This window comes from Notechis scutatus, chromosome 1 (assembly GCF_049901735.1).
Source record: "Notechis scutatus isolate UNSWTSFEM ecotype Mainland chromosome 1, rNotScu1.2, whole genome shotgun sequence".
NCBI classification, from domain to species: domain Eukaryota; kingdom Metazoa; phylum Chordata; class Lepidosauria; order Squamata; family Elapidae; genus Notechis; species Notechis scutatus.
In genome coordinates, this window is record NC_142009.1 from 124561876 (window position 1) to 124582081 (window position 20206).

Here is a 20206-nt window from a genome sequence, read left to right on the forward strand (position 1 = left end):
CCTCCATTCCAACATAATTATTTCTAATTAAATATTTGAGAAGAAGTTTGTTTTAGAAAAGAGCCTGTAGCTTCTTTAAAGGTATCCCAATCTTAGTACATGCAAGAGTCCCCTGTGCTGTGTATAGTTTTTAAGGTGCTATGTGAGCTTTCCAGAGGACATGGGTGCTTTAAAATATTGAGGTCTGGCTCTCACACCAACTGTGAACACTTATTTTGCATGATTTGCAGAGCCCTAATATAGATGAGTTGGAAATGAGAAAAAAATGGAAGAAGTTGGATAAAACTTTGTGCAGAAATGAGTCTTTCTTATTTGTCAAAATACAGCTGAAATAAAGGATTTCTCAAAGTCGGACTTCCGGTTTGCCAGGCTTCAGTGGTGGCAGGGATTCGCAATCCTGCGCGATCCCTGTTGCGCTAGCCGTCTTGGTGCCTCCGATCCCGACGGGTCTGGAGGATAAGGCTGCCCCGTAGAGGCAGCCAAAGATAGGGGGATCCGGATAGGGGTTTGGGGGTATCGCAGACCCCCTCCCCAGCCGGCAAAACCCCCTTTTCTCAAGGCGGTGGAGCGGCGGTCAGTAATGGCCGCCACTAAGAAGCCGTCAGCTGGACAAGATTGTGCAGGAGGAAGAAGGAGAAAGTTTTGAAGTGAAAGTTCTTCGGCTGAACCGGGATCTTAAGATACATCTAACATCCTGAAAACTACGATTTCTTGAGCGATACTTTGTTTCCAGAGGAGATTTTTAAAGCGGTGAATGGAAGTGCTGAAAGAGAAAGTTTACTCTCCTTCCCTACGGAGTTAACAAATGGACATTGAAAAACCTGCTCTTTTATAGAAGGTAAAAATTTAAAGCTCTCTGTTACAAGTGGGAAGGGAGAGGACAAAAAAAAATTTATATTAAGATCTTGTTGGAGGAGATGCCTTGAAGATTTTGAGACTAGAAGTTAATTGCAATAAGGCTTTAAAATACAGACTGGGTTTTTTTTTCAATGGATATTACCCCAGGAAGAGAAAGTGCAAAGGGAAGAACTTTGTGCTCTGTTGGGACTGCTTGATGACTCTGGGACTTTGGGGAATTGTTTTAAGCTTTGAAACATCTTGGTTGTTTTAAGAAGAAGAAGAGGGGGGGGAGAAGAAAAGGTTTATAATGGCTTTATCTGTTGATGAACTAAGAAAGGAATATGGAAAAACAAAGAAAGAAGTCAAGGACGCTTTGGGAGAAGCCTTTCACTTTTTAGAAATGGCGCTTGCTATTTATCAGCAAACACAACAACTGATGGAGGAGGAGGAGGAGGAAGAAGAAGAAGAAGCCATCTTTAATGAATCAAAAAGTTTGATTAAGAAAGAAAGGAGAAAGAGAGGAAGGAAAATGAAGGACTTAAGACTTAAAAAAAACACCCAAGAAAGAGAAAAATAAGGTGCAAAATCAATACAATGTTAGAAAGCAAAAGAAAAGAGGAATACAACAGAGAGGGGAAGCTAAAAAGGTGAAGGTTAGGAGAGGGGGGGGGGGGTAAAAAGGCCAGGTGGGATAAGAAAGGAAGGAAAAAGGGGGGGGGAAGCCACAAAGGTATGAAACAAGATGGGAAAAAGCAAAAAAAATTTAGGGATAAAGGGTAACGTATAATTTTTTTAAAAAAAAAAAGATTCTGCAAGGTACATAAGATAGTATTGTAGTATTTGTATTAGAAATAGAAAATTAGAATTTTATAAGATCTAATAAAAGATTAAAATATTAAAATGCTTAATAATGATAGATTTTAAGATTTAATAAAATATTAAAGGGAATGTTTAAAATATTTAGTTCAATTATAGAGTTTAATTGACTATTGTGTTGATGTTATTATAAACTTATTATTGCAGCATTTGTCTTTGAAATAGATAATTGGAATGTTACAAGATTTAATATTTAATTATGTACTTAATTATTTTATAGATTTACTATTTTCTCTTTTTCTTAAAATTTAGTAGGTAGAATGTACTAAGCAGAATCAGATTGGGAACTAGGTGTTATTTTAAATGTCAATTTAGGGGAATGATAGAAAGGCATCATACTTCGATTAGTGATTTCAGGAGAAATTTTTTTTTTTATTATAGGGAATGAGATAAATGGATAATTGGAAAAGAATGGACAAAAGATACAAGTATAATGATTTAAACTAAGATGAAATAAATAAAAGAATTAAGAAGAGTGAAAAGCGGGGAGAAGTTATATAGAAGATATAGAATGGTAAATAAGATAGGTAATGGTATATAAGATGAGCATGAATTTAATTGAAGTCCATATAAAGAGAGGTAATCTGGGGCCAAGCCACTTTCTAAAAAGAAGTTTTATGTTTTTGTGTTTTGTGTGTTTATGTTTGTTTGAGAATTAATAAAACCTTGGAGGAATGTCAGATGAGAATAATTGTAAACAAGTCAGAGGGAAATATGAATATGATGACTATAAAATGGATAAATATAGAAAAGAAATGTAATTGAATAAGAGTAAAGAGAAATAATGAGAAATTTGCTAAAAGATATTTATGTGTCCATATGGAAATGGGATAAATTAGAATTATGTTGTATAAAATAATGTTTTATCTGCCTTGTAAAAATTTATAATGGAAAGAGGTTTTATGTGTTCAATGTTTAATGATGTTTTGTTTGTCTTTAAAATCAATAAAATTTGTCTCAAAAAAAAAAAAAAAGGATTTCTCAAAGTCATTGATGAAATCTTTGTCGGCGGATCCTTGTGAAGTGTACATTGATAGCATTGAGTTTGAGAGCTCTGCGATTAGGTTGTCCCTACAGAATGGTGAATACTAATCAATAGATAAGCTAAATGTTCAAGCAAAAAATCAACATCTCTGCAGTCCATCCTCAATCATTTTCTAACATGACACCTGATAAAGTTTGTCTTCTGCCCTCATAAAGTATATGTGTTTATATGTGCATACCTACATGCACATTATGTAATATTATTGAATGGATTTCAAAAAAGGTAGAGGGTTTTTATCAATTTGCCAACCAATACTAATTATATAAACAAGCTAGAGGAATATTAATTTTCTCACCATCACCCTCCCCACACAGTCATGATATGTCACTTGATAACAATATGACATTGCAAGTTTGACACCTGTGCTCTAGGATATCAGTCAAACTGAGTGTGTGTACCATAGTTTGGAGGGTGACTCTAACCAACAGGCAGATGACAGTGAAAGTCCAGATTAGCTTATGATAAGCAGAAGCTAATGCCCCAAATCCACCACAGAGGACTTGTTCTGAATTGCCCAAACTTTGTTGCAATAAACCAGTTTGCAGCAAACCAGTAAACCATGGCAGCTCATCTCAAGCTGTTTAGGTTGAATCTGTCTGTATAAAAGAAAGCATTTGGCCTTATTAAATGCAACATTTTAATTAGATTATTAAGGATGTGCAAATGTATTACAGACTTCTCTTCTCACATACAGACACCAGCTTTCGTTAGTTCCCTGGAATATTAATAATAATACCCCAATAATAACTCTTGCAACATAATTAACATCCATGTTAGGTTTATAGTCTATTGAGGTTGGGGAGAGAAACAATAATTCTGCCTTGGATGAAAGAAGAAGGGATCTGAAAAAGAGTGGGAAACAGGGGAGTTTTACTTTCTGTGGTCAAGGAGTGTGAACTTTCTGGATAAAGAAATAAAGGGGGAGAGGGTGGAAAACAAGGCAGAGAATAAGGTAAATAAGAGAACACCAAAATGAACCTTGTTAATTAAATTATTTCCAGAAAAAGCTAACTTTGGAAAGTTGGAGAATAGAATTGTTCTGGTTTGGTTCTGCAACCCAACAGGACAGACACAGACTTCAAAGGATAATTAGGACTGCAGAAAAAAAACAATTACTACCAACCTGCCTTCAATCAAGGACCTGTATACTGCATGAGTCAAAAAGAGGGCTGTGAAAATATTTACAGACCCCTCACATAAACTGTTTCAACTCCTTCCCTCAAAACAATGCTATAGAGCACTGCACACAGAACATCACTCTGCTAAACAAATAATTTCCTCAACACTGTTCAACTATTTACAAAGTCTGAGCTACTATTACTATTAATCTTCTCATCACTCCTTATCACCCATCCCCTCCCACTTGTGACTGTATGACTGTAACTTTGTTGCTTGTATCCTTATGATTTATATTGACTATTTCCTAGGATGACTTGATTGCTTATTGTACCTATGACTATCAGTAAGTGTTGTACCTTACGATTCTTGACTCTTGATGAATGTATCTTTTCTTTTATGTATACTGACAGCATTTGCACCAGGACAAATTCCTTGTATGTCCAATCACACTTGGTCAATAAAGAATTCTAAACTAATTCTAATTCTCCTTGAAATCTGGGGAAAGAAGTCTTCCTCTGATATAGGAGTATACTTGTCTTGAATGTAATCAGGGCTTTTGAAGCGCTGTAACTTTCTGTTTCTGTTTCTGTTCCTGTTTCTCTCCCCCTCTCTCTCTCTGTGTGTCTCTGTCTCTCTCTGTGTGCGTGTGCGTGCATGTGTGTGTGCGCGTGCGTGAGTGTGTGCGTGTTGTATGTATGTATGTATGTATGTATGTATGTATGTATGTATGGTATTCAGCTTTGTTTGGGTATTTTCCCACGTCATTATAGTTGTGCTTTTAAAGTTGTAGCTACAATTTTAAAAGCACAACTATAATGACGATGGGAAAATACCCAAACAAAGCTGAATACCATACATGTAATACCGTGAAAACTTAAAATATATATATATATATATATATATATATATATATATATATGAGTCAGACTTTTAATAAAAGTCTGACTCACAGACGAACACAATACAGAAGCCTGATGATGGCAGATGAGATTCTGCCGAAACGTTGCTACAACTTTAAAAGCACAAGTATAATGATGTGGGAAAATATCCGAACAAAGCTGAATACCAGACATACATGCATACATACATACATACATACATACATACATACATACATACATACATATATATATATACATACATACATACATATATATATATATATATATATATATATATATATATATATATATATATATATATATATATATATATATATATATATGTAGGTCTAGGTGTATTCAGGTCTTTTCCCATGTAAGATTAAGAGTATCTTGGCAACGTTTCGGCGAGGTCCCACTCACCATCCTCAGGCTGGTGCTTTCTGCTTGTGCCAGTGCAAGAAGTGTGTGATCGGAGCTGCCATCTCTCTATAAATCCTGGGGGGAGGGGCTGGTGTGCCGGGCTGGTTGGCTGCACTGCTGCCTCTTGATTGGTTGATGGAGTTGATGTTGGTATAATGGGCTGTGTGATGGCCTTGTGAGTTTTGTTGTGGAGATATCCAGGATCTTGTGCTGTAATCTCCTGGGTCGTTTGTTTTGCAGTGATCTTTTTTCCATTAGCCATTAGTGTTTTAATGGCTTGGGTAATGGGTTGTGTGATGGGCTTGTGAGTTCTTTTGTTGTGTTATCCTGGGTCCTGCATTGTAATCTCCCAGGTCATTGTGTTTTGATCTCTTTTCCATTAGCCTCCTGTGTTGTAACAGCTTGGGTAATGGGTTGTGTGATGACCTTGTGAGATTTATTGCTGTGGTATCCTTGGTGTTGTGCTGTGATTTCCTGGGTCGTTTGCTGTGTTGCAACTTCTTGAGTTCTTGTGGTATAATTTCCTGAGCTTTCTGATGTGATATTCTGAGCTGTGATGTAGCATTCTGGGTTTTGGTCTGGCTTCGAGTTTGGGATCTGGGTCTGTGTTCTTGGCGTGTGTCAGCTTGTTTGGTTTTGGGGTCGGGGGTGTGACAGCTGGTGAAGCAGCCATGGTCTGGTTTCTGGATGGTGGTTGTCCTTCATTTATAGGATGGGTTTGGGCCTGGGTCTGATGAGGGGGATTGGTGGTGGTGTCCCGTGTTGTTTTGGGTCTGGTGTTGGTTTTTGTGTCTGGGACTCATTTGTTGGTGAGGGCTAGTTTCCAGATGTCTTTGTGAGATTTCCAACGGAAACATATAATTCAGTATTATAGCAATTATATAGACAAATAAGAATTCCTTGAACTTTTAATTTATTGTTTCTCTCTACCTAGGGAGCAAATGAGGAAATATAACATTTCTTAGAATTCTGCCTTTTGTACTTCCATTTACAATATTACAGATTTTATCTCCATGCCTAGAATATTTGTCTGTCTGTCTGTCTGTCTGTCTGTCTCTCTCTCTCTCTCTCTGTCTTTCTGTCTCTCTCTCCCTCCCTTAAATACTGTGTCTCTGAAATTGAGCTTTTTTTGCTCAATAATCCTTTGACCCAAAATCTTATCATTTGGCCTTAAAACTTCTGGACATCTGTCTCCATATAACTTGACAGAGTAATCTTACATAAATTTATTCAAAGGTAACTTACTTAAAGTTAAAGGAAATTCTTTCTAAATTAGTAAAGGTGTGGTTATAACTCTGGATTAATGAATTTAAAGCATAGTTCAATTAAATATTGTGTCTATATAATTCCCTTTTTTCAAATTTATTCCACTAATTCCAATTTGTAATTTGATATTTCTAGCAAATATGTTTTCTCATGTTTGTACTTTGATAATGGTTGAGTGGACTAGACGAAACAAATTAAACAACATTAATATGTTTGCACAGTTTTTAGATATCTGTATTTATAGTTTAATACCCTAATAATTTTCACTGTTGAATTTCTATTATACTATAAAGAGATCATAAATGCTTTAAATCATTAAATAGGAAAGGTGCTGCATTTATTTAAATAAATAAGATCAGTTTGTCTTATTTGTCTAACATTGTATATTATAACACCAAAAGTAAGCTTTGCCTTAAGCTTCTGTTCTTTCAGAGAATTTAAGATTTGATTTTAAAGCAAAAAACCATCATTTGGTAGCATACAAATCAAACATAAATAAACACAATAAAAATAGTATTATGCAAACATAATTATTAACTTTTAAGGACTCAAATTATTTTACATTTAAATAATTATCAGCCTAAAGAACAAATATGGTATGAAAAAAGTTTTTCAGACTATAATTTTCTAGAGCAAATAAAGTTTTGTTTTCTTCTGTATCTGACATGATCAATTTCTAGAACCACCCAATTCATGACTTGAAGCAGCAAATCTGCTAAGAAGATAACTCCAACAATCTTTATAGATTATTATGGATTCCCCAGGCTCTGAATTTGTAGAGAAGAAATTCTTTCTTTGCCAGAATTCATTAGAGGAGCCATTGGATTGTTGGCTGTCTGAGGCAGGTTTTGTTATTAAAAAAATAGATTCAGTAAATACAGACGTTGACTTGGAAAATGGAGATATCAGATTCAGACTTGGCTGAGTGCCAAGATTAAAAAAAGATGGTGGTTAAAGAGAGGTAATCAGTGGAGATTGGTGCAACTCCTTGTGAAGAAAAGGTATCATGCTACCTAACAAAGCTGGAGACTCCCCCAATCTCTGTCCTATTAAAAATAATTTACTGCTTTTTGACCTATATCTTTATGACTGTGTAAATCTTTGTCTAGTAATGTCCATTGAGAATTCAGTGTGCTAGTATACTGTAACTACTACTTTCTCTGTGTGTGCATATACTATATGTTTTTTTGCAGACAATCAGCTGAGTAAGAAAAATATCACTTTTGAGGAATGTAACGTTTTAGTACGATAAAGACCAAAGATATATTGAATCTTATTATTTCCCTTACTAATTGATTATATGACCACAAGTCATTCTTGACTTATAGGAACCTTTTTTTTTTTTTTTTTTTTTGGTCTATGGCAATCTGTTTGTAATGTGATCTTACGGGTTTTCCAATAGTGTTCTCATTGCCTCTAGAATTTACTTCATCCATCCATTGCTGCTTGCTGTTTTATTGTTTTCTACCTTATCCAGTATTAGAACCTTCCCCAGAGAGCTAACACTTCACATAATCTGTCTGAAGTAAAATAATCAGAGCTTGGTATTTGTGCTTTAAGTCAGTGATCCCCAACCTTTTTTACGCTGCGGCCCGGTATCCCCAACCTTTTTTTATGGCACGGCCCGGTACCGACATCAGCTGGGCGCTGCCATCTTGTTTTGATGAAAAGTGCTTCGGTGAGCTTTCTACCGGAAAAGCTCACCGGAAGCACTTTCTCAAACAGATGGCGACACCAGCAAGCCAGCGAGCGGTAGGACTTGTTCCACGGACCGGTGCCGGTCCACGGACCGATGGTTGGGGACCCCTGCTTTAAGTAACAACTTTGTTTTGATTTGTTTAATTACCAGTATCAGGAGTCTTCTCCAAATCAAAGTTCAAAAAAGTCAATATTCTTCCTATCCTACTTCTTTAAAGTCTAAGATTTGCTTCCACAGAGTATCATAGGGAATACTATTTTTTGAAAAATTCTAATATTTGTAGGTGTAGATACATCAAGACAGCTTAATATTGTTCTGAAGTCTGCTTTATCATGTTCTAGTTTGCAAATATCTGATAATGAGGTTCTTCATGAAGTGATACATTTCAATTTGTTTAAGAATCTGAAAGAAAAATCATGGAATAATATGGAAGTGTTAAACAGAAATATTAGAGAAAAAAAGGATATAAAAGGCATGAAAATTAAAAAGGCAGAATTTAAGTTGCAAGCATTCGCAGATGATCTGGTTTTCATTTTAGAAGACCCACTAGAAACAGTATCAAAATTGATAGAAAAGATAGACATATATGGAAAGGTGGCTGGTTTGAAAATAAATAAAGATAAAACAAAGATTTTGACAAAGAATATGCTATCAAGACAAAAGGAAGAACTGGCGGATGTATTGAAAATTCAGGTCACGAATTAGATCAAGTACTTGGGGATACATTTGACAGCAAGATGTAGTACACTAAAAGAGAATAATTATATCAAACTTAAGCAGTAGATAGCGCTAGATTTGGCAACATGGGAAAATTTACAACTGTCATTAATAGGGAGAATATCAACAATCAAGATGAATATACTACCCAGAATTTTATATTTGTTCCAAACAATTCCAGTTAGGCTTGGAAAAAATTACTTTGAAGATTTAAATAAAAATGTGTTGAAATATATATGGCAAAGTAAGAAAGCGAGAATAAAGTTAAAACTTTTGCAAGATGCCAGAATAAGAGGAGGATTTGGTTTGCCTAATTGGGAGCTGTATTACCAAGCTACAAATCTGATGTGGGTTAAGGAATGGATAACATTAAGAAATACTGGATTGTTGACATTAGAAGGACATGATCTGTTGTTGGGGTGGCACGCTTTTTTATGGTATAAAGGAACTAAAACACAGGAGTATTTTAGAAGACATTATATACGGGAATCTCTGTGGTTAAACTGGGAGAAGACAAAAAGACAATGTTATTTGAAAATTCCAGTCTGGCTATCAACTATTGAAGCATTTTCTTATCCTATAATATATAAAAAGGAACAAACAGTTAGATATGGTGAAATATTGAATGAAAAGGGTGAACTTAAATCTATGCAAAAATTAGAGGAACAAGGTATAAAGATCAACTGGTTTTCATATGCGCAAATATTATTCAAGGTATGACAAAGATTCTAAAACAGAAGGTTTCTATGATAAACTGACTGACTTAGATAAGATTTTGACAGGTACTGATGAAAAGGTGATTAAAAAATTGTATGGATATTTATTAGAAATTAAACTAGAAGAAGAACAAGTTAAAGAAACTATGATTGCTTGGGGGAAGAATTTTGGATATGGGATTGATCTAGAGAAATGGCAAAAATTGTGGTCTCAAAATTATAAAATGACAATGTCAACAGCATATAAAGAAAATTTGTATAAGATGTTTTACATTTGGCATTCTCCCCCGACAAGAATAGCAAGAATGTTCAAGAACAAATCTGAAAAATGTTCGAAATGTCATCAGATACCTGGCTCATATTACCATATGTGGTGGACTTGTGCGGATGCCAAAAAATATTGAACTAAAATCCACACGTGGTTGGAAAAAATGACAAAAAAGCATATAGACTTGAAACCAGAGATATTTTTATTGGGAATCTTACCTGAAATATATAGTAAAGAATTGAAATATCTGATTGTAAATGTATTAACAGCGGCTAGGATTGTATTTGCCAAAAACTGGAAAAATGAGAAAATACCATTGCAGGAGGAAATCATTAAGAAAATATTGGAATGTGCTGAAATTAGTAGATTGACATTTGAAATCAGAGAACAAGATGATAAACAATTTTATAAAATTTGGGATCTATTCTATCAATGATTAGACAATAAAATATGGTAATGAAATATGTAGACTCTTAGAAAATAATAAATATATAAATATTTTTTTTCTTATTATATCTACAAAATGATTGTAGGATAGATTTGAGATGATAATATGAACTGTCATAAAACAAATTAAGTAAAATATGGATTATTTTGTAAAACATGAATGAATAAAAGTATAGTCAAATGATTGATTAACAATAATATTAATGTATTTAATATTTGATTGAAAATATTGAAAATAAATACAATGTAATTGTAACTGAAGACTACGAAATGGAAGCACAAAAGAATTTGTAAACCAACCGACACACTGTATGTATGTATGTGTTGTGGCTCCGGGCTTGGATTCAGCTCCTGTGGCTGATATGAGTTCAAGTGAGGAGGACATGGCAGAAAAATATGAGCCGTCAGGGCTCAGTGATGGGAATAGTAACCAGGATGAGGAGATGGATGTGACAAAGGAAGACAGACCTGATGTATTAGAATTGTCAGGACCTTTGACCTCCTCTGGTTCCTTATCTGATCAACAGCTGGGAATGGCTGACAGGGAAGTTTTGAGAGAGTCTTCTAGTGGAGATGAGAACTTGGAAAACTTGTGGTTAAATGTAAGGAACAGAAGACGATTAAGGAGGCAAACCCAGTTAGAACGAAGGAGGAGGGCCAGTCAATAATTAAGGAAATTAGCACGTTGCCTCAATGAGTATAAAAGGACACAGCTGGGCTGGAAAAATTTGCCAGGAACAAAGTGACTTATTGTGTGAAGACGATACAGCAGAAGCTCTGAGGCTTGAAATTTTTTGCCAGGACTGGTTTGCCGAACAGAGCAAAGATTGTTACTGTAGATTGTAATTTATGACAGCCGTTATCTTGTGAGACTTCTTTCTGTTTGATTTACTTTTGAAAACGGCTGCTTTCTGTTTTGCTCGCTTGAATTTTGAAGGGGAGTCATAACATTTTTGTTCCTGGCCACAAACAAACCATCTTTAAAGCAAAATGGATTCAAACCAACTGCAGCGTTTGGTAGAGCAGCAACAACAACAAATAAATCAGCTACTGCAAAGCAATGTGACGCTTCAGAATCAGGTAACACAACTGCTGAATTATGTTTCCAGCTTACAAAGCCCTGCTGCTGCTCCCCCTGCCCCTCCCTTGAGGAAAAGCCCGGTGTCCATGCCGGAGAAATTTTCTGGGCAAATGGACATGTTCCCAGCATTTATGGGTCAGTGCCAATTGTTTATCTCTCTGAGGCCTGAAGACTTCCCAACCGACCGGGCTAAGGTAGGATTTATGATCAGTTTATTAACTGGGCAGGCTGCCAAATGGGCTACTCCCTTGTTAGTTCAAGATAGCCCATTGTTGGACAATTTCCAGGGTTTTCTCCAACAAATGAGAGTGATGTTTGAGAACCCAATTAAGATACAAACTGTGGACAGACGGTTACGGGACATTAATCAGGGGAAACGTTCCCTGCAGGAATACGTTGCAGAATTTTGTTTGCTGTATATGGACTCTAACTGGAACGAACCGGCTCATATGGCTGCATTCCAGGAAGGCTTGTCTGATGCCATCAAGGATGAGCTAGTCCATGCAGAGCGGGCTTCAATTTTGGATGCATTGATAGTCCAGTGCTTATGTATTGAAGCTCGTTTACAGCAGCGTGGAAGCAAATGGCCCGTTATGGAACCACCTTCGTTTTCTCGTGCACAACCCACGCCACCGAGAGTTTTCCAACCCAAGGTTAAGGCTGAGGAGCCGATGGAGTTAGGCGCAATCCGCCCTCACTTAACGGCGCGAGAACGTTCGAGAAGGTTCCAGGAAGGCTTGTCCCTTTAATGCGGGGTTCCGGGACATTTTGCAAATTCCTGCACTCGGAGAGGGACTCGCAGACCTGTGCCCGAAACCACTCCTGGCCCGTCGGGAAACGGGGTAGGCCTGACCTCGGGGAAACCCTAGGTCGGGCACATCCTACACCCCCATCCCAAATTGCCGAAGTAAATCCTGGCCCTCCTCGGCATTTACTTTTGGACACTCGTATCTTTTGCAGTCCCAGAAGGAGGGAATTCCGCTGTTGCGCTGGTGGATTCAGGGGCTACAACCAGCTTTATGGACTGTGCTTTTGTTAAACATTTTGGAATTCCTTTGATTCCTGTGAATCCACCCATTAAGGTGGAAACCGTAGATGGGCGTGAACTCAAGTCGGGACCCATTCGCTTCGCCACTCAGCCAGTGCGTATGCTTATTGGGGATCATGAGGAGGCGATCAGTTTTTATGTCACCTCGAACCTCCATCTCCCTTTGGTGCTCGGAGTATCCTGGCTGCATTTGCACGATCCGTTGGTGGCTTGGGCGCAGAACGCCATTTCTTTTCCAAGCCTACAATGTGTGGACCACCTGAGGCATGTCTGCACTGGCCAAGATATCGCCGCTCCTGCTGTCTCAATTCCTTCGGAGCTGTCGGACTTCTCCAATGTTTTCAGCGAACAGGAGGCAGACCGATTACCACCACATCGTGCTTATGATTGTCCCGTGAACCTGATACCGGACGCTCCATTGCCAAAGGGGAGATTATACTCCATGTCGGAGCCCGAGTTGGTTGCACTCCGAGAGTTTTTAGATAAAAACTTAGCTCGGGGATTTATTCGACCCTCGTCGTCCCCTCTTTCGGCTCCCGTTCTTTTTGTTAAGAAGAAGTCGGGAGAACTTCGTCTCTGTTGTGATTATCGATGACTAAACTCTATCACCGTGAGGAATAGCTATCCCTTGCCGCTCATTCCGGAATTGATGGAGCGGTTGCGGGAGGCTACTATCTTCACTAAACTCGATCTGCGTGGGGCCTACAACCTGGTTCGGATGCGCAAGGGGGATGAGTGGAAGACGGCGTTTGGCACTTGTTATGGTCATTTCGAGTACACCATCATGCCATTTGGTCTGACCAATGCTCCCGCTGTATTCCAGCATTTGATGAACGACATTTTCCGGGACATGCTGGATAGGTTTGTTGTGGTGTATCTGGACGATATTTTAATTTACTCCTGGTCCAGAGATCACCACCTTCATCAGGTTCGTCAAGTGCTTCAGTGTCTTCGGGAGCATAAACTCTACGCGAAACTGGAGAAGTGTTTCTTTTTTCAGTCGTCGATAGAGTTTTTAGGGCACATCATTTCTCCCGAGGGCATTGCTATGGACCCTAAAAAGGTTGAGGCCTTGTGTAGTTGGGAAGCCCCTCATCGAGTCAAGGACGTACAACGTCTTTTGGGATTCGCCAACTACTATCGGACTTTTATCCCGGACTTTGCTAAAGTAATGGACCCCATAACTCAGCTTCTCCATAAGAAGATCCCATTTGTGTGGGGGCCCCCACAACAACAGGCTTTTGACATTTTAAAGAAAGCGTTTGTAACCGAGCCGATATTGAGGCATCCTGATCCGAATCGTCCATTTGTGGTTGAGACCGATGCCTCTAATGTCGCTATTGGAGCGGTACTGTTACAAGCTTCAAAAGATGGCGTGCCTCTTTTCCCGTGCGCATACTATTCTAGGAAGCTCACAGCTTCAGAGCGCAACTACACCATCTGGGAAAAGGAGTTGTTTGCCATTAAGGCTGCTTTTGAGACCTGGAGACATCATTTAGAGGGGGCTCGGCACAAGGTAGAGGTTCGGACAGATCATCGAAACTTGGAACATTTAACCACAGCTAAGAAATTGAACCAACGCCAGATTCGGTGGTCGTTGTTTTTCGCCAGGTTCAATTTCTCCGTTACTTATGTTACAAGTGGACAGAACTGGAGGGCAGACGCGTTGTCTCGGAAGCCCGAGTATATCGGTCCCGAGGATCCTCTTCCTCTACGAACGTTGTTACCACCAGAATCCTTGGCCGTACTGCAAGATCCAGTAGACTTGTGGGCTCGCCTACGGGAGGCGCAACGATTGGATGCGTGGACGCAGCAGAGACGGGGGGACGTCGGACTTGATTCTCCATGGTCCTTTGAAGAGGGCTTGCTCTGACATCGGGGTTTATTATACGTACCTACCAGGTCATTGAGAGCTCTCATTATGACACAATGTCATGATAACCCCGCTGCTGGCCATTTTGGATTTTATAAAACCTTGCATTTGGTCACCCGGACTTTTTGGTGGCCTCGGGTTTGTCACGATGTGTTCTCTTACGTCGCTTCTTGCGTCCAGTGTAGACAAGCGAAAGCGGTGTCGGGTGTGCCCCCTGGACTCCTCCAACCATTGCCGACTCCGGGCAGACCACGGGGAGCGATCTCCATGGACTTTCTCACGCATTTACCATCCTCGTCGGGCTTCACGATGGTGCTCGTGGTAGTTGATATGCTGACTAAAATGGCTCATTTCATTCCCTGTCGGAGATTACCATCGTCCCGCACTACGGCTCAGCTATTTTTACAGCATATCTTTTGTCTGCATGGACTGCCAGATAGAGTGGTTTCTGATCGTGGGGTTCAGTTTACTGCGCAGTTTTGGAAACAGTTAATGGCAGCGCTACAAGTTCAGGTGTGCTTAGCGTCAGCGCACCATCCGGAAACTGATGGCGGGACTGAGAAGGTGATTGGCATTCTTACCCAATATTTGAGGTGTTTTGTTAATCAGCGACAAAGCGATTGGGCGAAATACCTCCCATTGGCAGAATTTGCTTTTAATAACTCGCAGCACACCTCCACTCGGGTAACGCCATTTTTTGCGAATGTAGGTTATCATCCGCGCTTCTTCCCATTAATGTTGATGGATTCTCCAGTTCCTGAGACCCAAGATTTTCTGGAGGAACTACAAGCGGTCCACTGTTTAGTAGTACAACAACTTGAAAGAGCGAAAGACAATTATAAATGGTTTGCCGACAGATCACGTCGAGCAACGCCTCCGTTAGCTGTGGGTGACAAGGTGTGGTTATCCACAAAACACCTTCGGATCGATCGCCCAATTAGGAAGTTTGATCATCGTTTCATCAGTCCATTCCCGATTGAGGCGGTTATCAACCCTGTGGCATACCGACTCACCTTACCGCGCTCCATGCATATTCACCCTGTTTTCCATCGTTCTCTTTTGGTTCCTGACTCCCCGGAGTGTCCTCTGCGTGCTCCCGCTGGTACGACTTCCCCATCGATGCCCCGTGAGGAGGTTGCTGTTGATGACACGGTGGTCAGCGTTACTGATTCGCGTTGGCTCAAGGGTCGTTTTTAGTATTTAGTCGGGAGGAGAGTGGATGACTCAGAGATTTGCTCATGGACGGATGCATCTGCAGTTCATGCTCCAGACATGATTTGGGACTTTCATGAACGTTTCCCTTCGAAACCGCATCCGGATCGTCAGACCCGGGGGAAGGGCCCTGCGGTGAGGGATAGTGTTGTGGCTCCGGGCTTGGATTCAGCTCCTGTGGCTGATATGAGTTCAAGTGAGGAGGACATGGCAGAAAAATATGAGCCGTCAGGGCTCAGTGATGGGAATAGTAACCAGGATGAGGAGATGGATGTGACAAAGGAAGACAGACCTGATGTATTAGAATTGTCAGGACCTTTGACCTCCTCTGGTTCCTTATCTGATCAACAGCCGGGAATGGCTGACAGGGAAGTTTTGAGAGAGTCTTCTAGTGGAGATGAGAACTTGGAAAACTTGTGGTTAAATGTAAGGAACAGAAGACGATTAAGGAGGCAAACCCAGTTAGAACGAAGGAGGAGGGCGAGTCAATAATTAAGGAAATTAGCACGTTGCCTCAATGAGTATAAAAGGACACAGCTGGGCTGGAAAAATTTGCCAGGAACAAAGTGACTTATTGCGTGAAGATGATGCAGCAGAAGCTCTGAGGCTTGAGATTTTTTGCGAGGACTGGTTTGCCGAACAGAGCAAAGATTGTTACTGTGGATTGTAATTTATGACAGCCGTTATCTTGTGAGACTTCTTTCTGTTTGATTTACTTTTGAAAACGGCTGCTTTCTGTTTTGCTCGCTTGAATTTTGAAGGGGAGTCATAACATGTATGTATGTATGTATGTATGTATGTGTATATATATATATATATATATATGTATATATATATATATATATATATATATATATATATATATATATATATATATATAGAGGATGGCTTGATGTTTTTATGTTTTGTTTGTTTATGTTTGTCTTAAAAACCAATAAAATTAAAAAAAAAGAATCTGAAAGAAAAATCATGGAATAATAACATCAGTGAAGAGAAGGGTAATTTGCTAGCACACCAGAAGTGGACAAACTATTTCAGTACAAAAAAGTGTGCTTCATTCTCAACTATAAAAACCTGTATATTTCATCAGTTTTACAATGCAGACTTAAGTAGAATGTATTCATTGGAACCTGTGGACTAAATAAAGGATCAACAGAGCCAAGGCAACACCGACAGAGATTCTACTTGTACAATATAATTTCAGACAACTTTGTACTTTCTTGTAAAGACATTTATGCCTTATTGAAGAAGAGAATACATGTTGCTCAGGGTTGAATTGTAAGGTTCTTGATGCCATCTAAGCTCAATTGCTTACTTGTAGATATTCCATTACCCAACTAACACACATCAGTGTGTTAATGAAACATCTAAAATATACACTTTTGGGGGGAAAGGTGATCATTATAGAATTAGAGAGTTGGAAGGAACTATTTAATCTGTTTGGTCCAGGCCACTGCTCAATGCAGGCACTTAAATTAAAGCATTCCCAACAGATAGTTTGAGCAGATTCAATGGAGAGCTCACCAGTTCAAAATGTACCTGATTCCATTATTAGAAAATTCTTCCTCATTTTCGCTTCAGCTTTCTGTAGATGTTATTATTCTGGACAATTTATTTTGTCAAAAGAAGTGTTTAAAGAATATATATCTAACCAACCTCAGAAAATAACATTGTCCTTGCAATAAATATTAAGCTACACTTTGAAAACACCTAAAGACTAAGAAGCTTTTGAGAACTAAGAACAACTGCAGGAATGTAAATCTCTCGGCATTTGCTTGCTTTTCTTCTGTAAATATGTGTTTACAAAATTAAAAGACAGAGCAATTGGTTTTTACTTACACAGCCTATGCACAACTTGGATTCAACCTTTAACATAGGAAGTTGGGTTATGTATTTCACAACACAAATAACTAAAAAGTATTACTTTTATCTCCTAAGAGACTATGAATAAATATTAGATCAAGGATACTGAAGTTATATTTATATCTCATGGCAGTTTCTTAGGCCTAGCCCAAATTTTTAGCCAGAAGTTGTTCTTAACTGGGTTTTATAGTCTACTTGACAGAACACTGCTACCTCCCACAGATGTGATACCAATTTATCTACTCCCATTTGCGAGACAAAGAAGCTTAAAGGAATTTTACCTGAATGGGGAAAAGAAGGAAGAGAAAGCACTCTGCAGCAGAGAGTTTATCCAAGCCTTTGAAGCAACAGAAAATGGAAGATTATATTGCAAACAGACAGTCTGTTCCAGTGAGTAACTCATTCACAGGAACCTTGTCAATCAAACCTAATTTATGTGATTCATTGGAATAGGACTTACAAACCGAACTGGAAGATAAGCAGTGTGTAGAGCTGTCCTCCCTCTCGGAGGGTGTCTCCTGTTCTTGGAGCCCAGCAGCAGCCTTCTTTACTCAGGGGGGAGATGTAACAAATTTTAAAAAGGAAAATGTGACAGACTTCCTCTCTAGACAATGTTTGCTTACAGCTCAAACTGTAAACTCAATATATGATCTTTTGTCAATTGTCATAAATAAGGTTGATTGCCTGAAAGAATTTTTTGCACCATTTGTTAGGAGCCACTCAAATACTGTAGGACTTGGGAGGATAACCATGGATAGATATGGGACGGCTAATTCAGAAAATGAAACTAGCAAAGGACCTCATTTTCCTCCCAAAAATTTGAACACATATAGAGAAAACACTCAATCAGGTAAAGGCCTAAGAGATGACCAACATAACTACAGTCTGCAAACTAACCAGGTTACCTTGCAAATTATGAGAGTAAATAGAGGGCGTTGGAGTAATAGAAAAGCTATTAGGCTGTCCCTGAGCCAGCTGCTCCATTGTGAACTCACTCTGATAGATCTACTACATGCAGAGTGGCTGCCAGCAAGAATGCAATGTATGAGAATTCTCCTATTGTTCAAGCAACTCATAATACCCTCCATGCTTTTCAGAATTAAGCCCTTTCTGAGTACCTTCTCAATATTTCCAATAAGGGTTTTTTGCTCAGAAAAAGTGTCCCCACTCCTGAAACAGCATCACCAAGTGGGAACGGTTCCTTAAATCTAGGTTGCAACAGCTCTCACATTGCTAAACCTGAGGCTGCTGCAACTGAACTGACCTCAAGAAGGCAAAGAAGCAATATACAAACTGTGTTACCCACAGCTGTAGGAACTGCTGAGGATGTGCCGGAGGAAACATTGACTTATTCAGTGCATTGTCAGAACCTGAGCAAGTTAACCTCATTCAAAGATTGGATGACCTAAAAGAGGCATTGACAACAACTCAATCTACAGCAAAGCTTCTATTTAATTTGGCTCCACTAACCACGCAATCTCGTGACAATGTATTTAATCAACAAGCTGCCTCTACCTTAACAGTAAAAGAACATACTGTCATACAGGCTGACTGTACCTCTGAGAAAACAACTGAAAGACAAAGGGCTTCATCACACAATGCCCCCTAAGCTGATAAACACTAAGGAGATAATCCATCTTCCATCTTCAATTGATTTAGAAGCTCCCATAACAGCTTTCCACAAGATGAATCCTCAGCTATGCCACTCCAAAAATGGACATGAATCTACATTTATAGATTTAAACCAGAGTACCTGCCCATTGGGAAAAAAATCATTCTTGGAGCAAGAGCAAAGGCATACTGGCAACCGAGATATAGAAGAGCAACAACAAGTTCTGCAACCCATGAGGAGAAATATTGAATGTCACAACAATTGTGTTTATATGGGAAACTTAGATGATATTGATCTGGATCCAATGTCAAGTTGACATCTGACATCTTTACATCCAGCCAATTAACCAAGCCAGATCATCTTGCTTCTGAGAACCCTATACAGTTGGTGACCTGGAACATAGCGGACTGGAAAGGGATAGTTGATAGTGGACTAATGAGCTTTTTGTCTAGATTTGACATAATAGCCCTTCAAGAAACTTGGTGAACCGAAGTGGACGAACCAGTACAACTGCCAGGTTTTCAGGGATGGGCCTCCCCAGCCCAAAAAACAAAGAACAAAGGGAGACCCTCTGGTGGACTATGCTTTCTTATAAAGCAAGAGTTGCAATGGCAGGGAGAGAAATTATATAATGAAGATAAGTAACCATACTTTCTACCTGTCAAATTTGAATATGACCAGTTTGAGTTAATATTGGTAAATGTGTATATTCCCCCAAGCACATCCCAGCACTATAGTTCCAAATATTGGATGTGCTTGGAAGTTATCCTAGAAGATATAGCAATACTGTATCCTCAGTCCATAGTGGTTTTATTAGGAGATTTGAATGCTAGACTGGGTCCCTCTTTGTATGAGCTTGCCCAGAAGAAGGGAATCCCAGGGGAGTTCTTTGAAAACCATCCTCAGTGGCTCTCGAGAGATTGTAAAAGTAATGCTGCTGGTTTGCTCCTAGTCTCCTTAATTTTTCAGGGTAATCTCCAAATTTTGGGAGGTAAGGATAAGAATTTCATATACCCTTATACACACCACTCAACTAATTCAAGTAGTGTACTGGATCTCTTTTGTGTGTCTAGAGATAAGGCTGACCTCTTCTCAGAGGTCACAGTACACCTTAGCGACAATAGCGACCATCAACCTATAATTGTGACATTGCGAGGCCGCTCAGATTTAAGACTATATAACATGGCTGGCAGATGGCTTACTAAAAAGGTAGAAGTGAC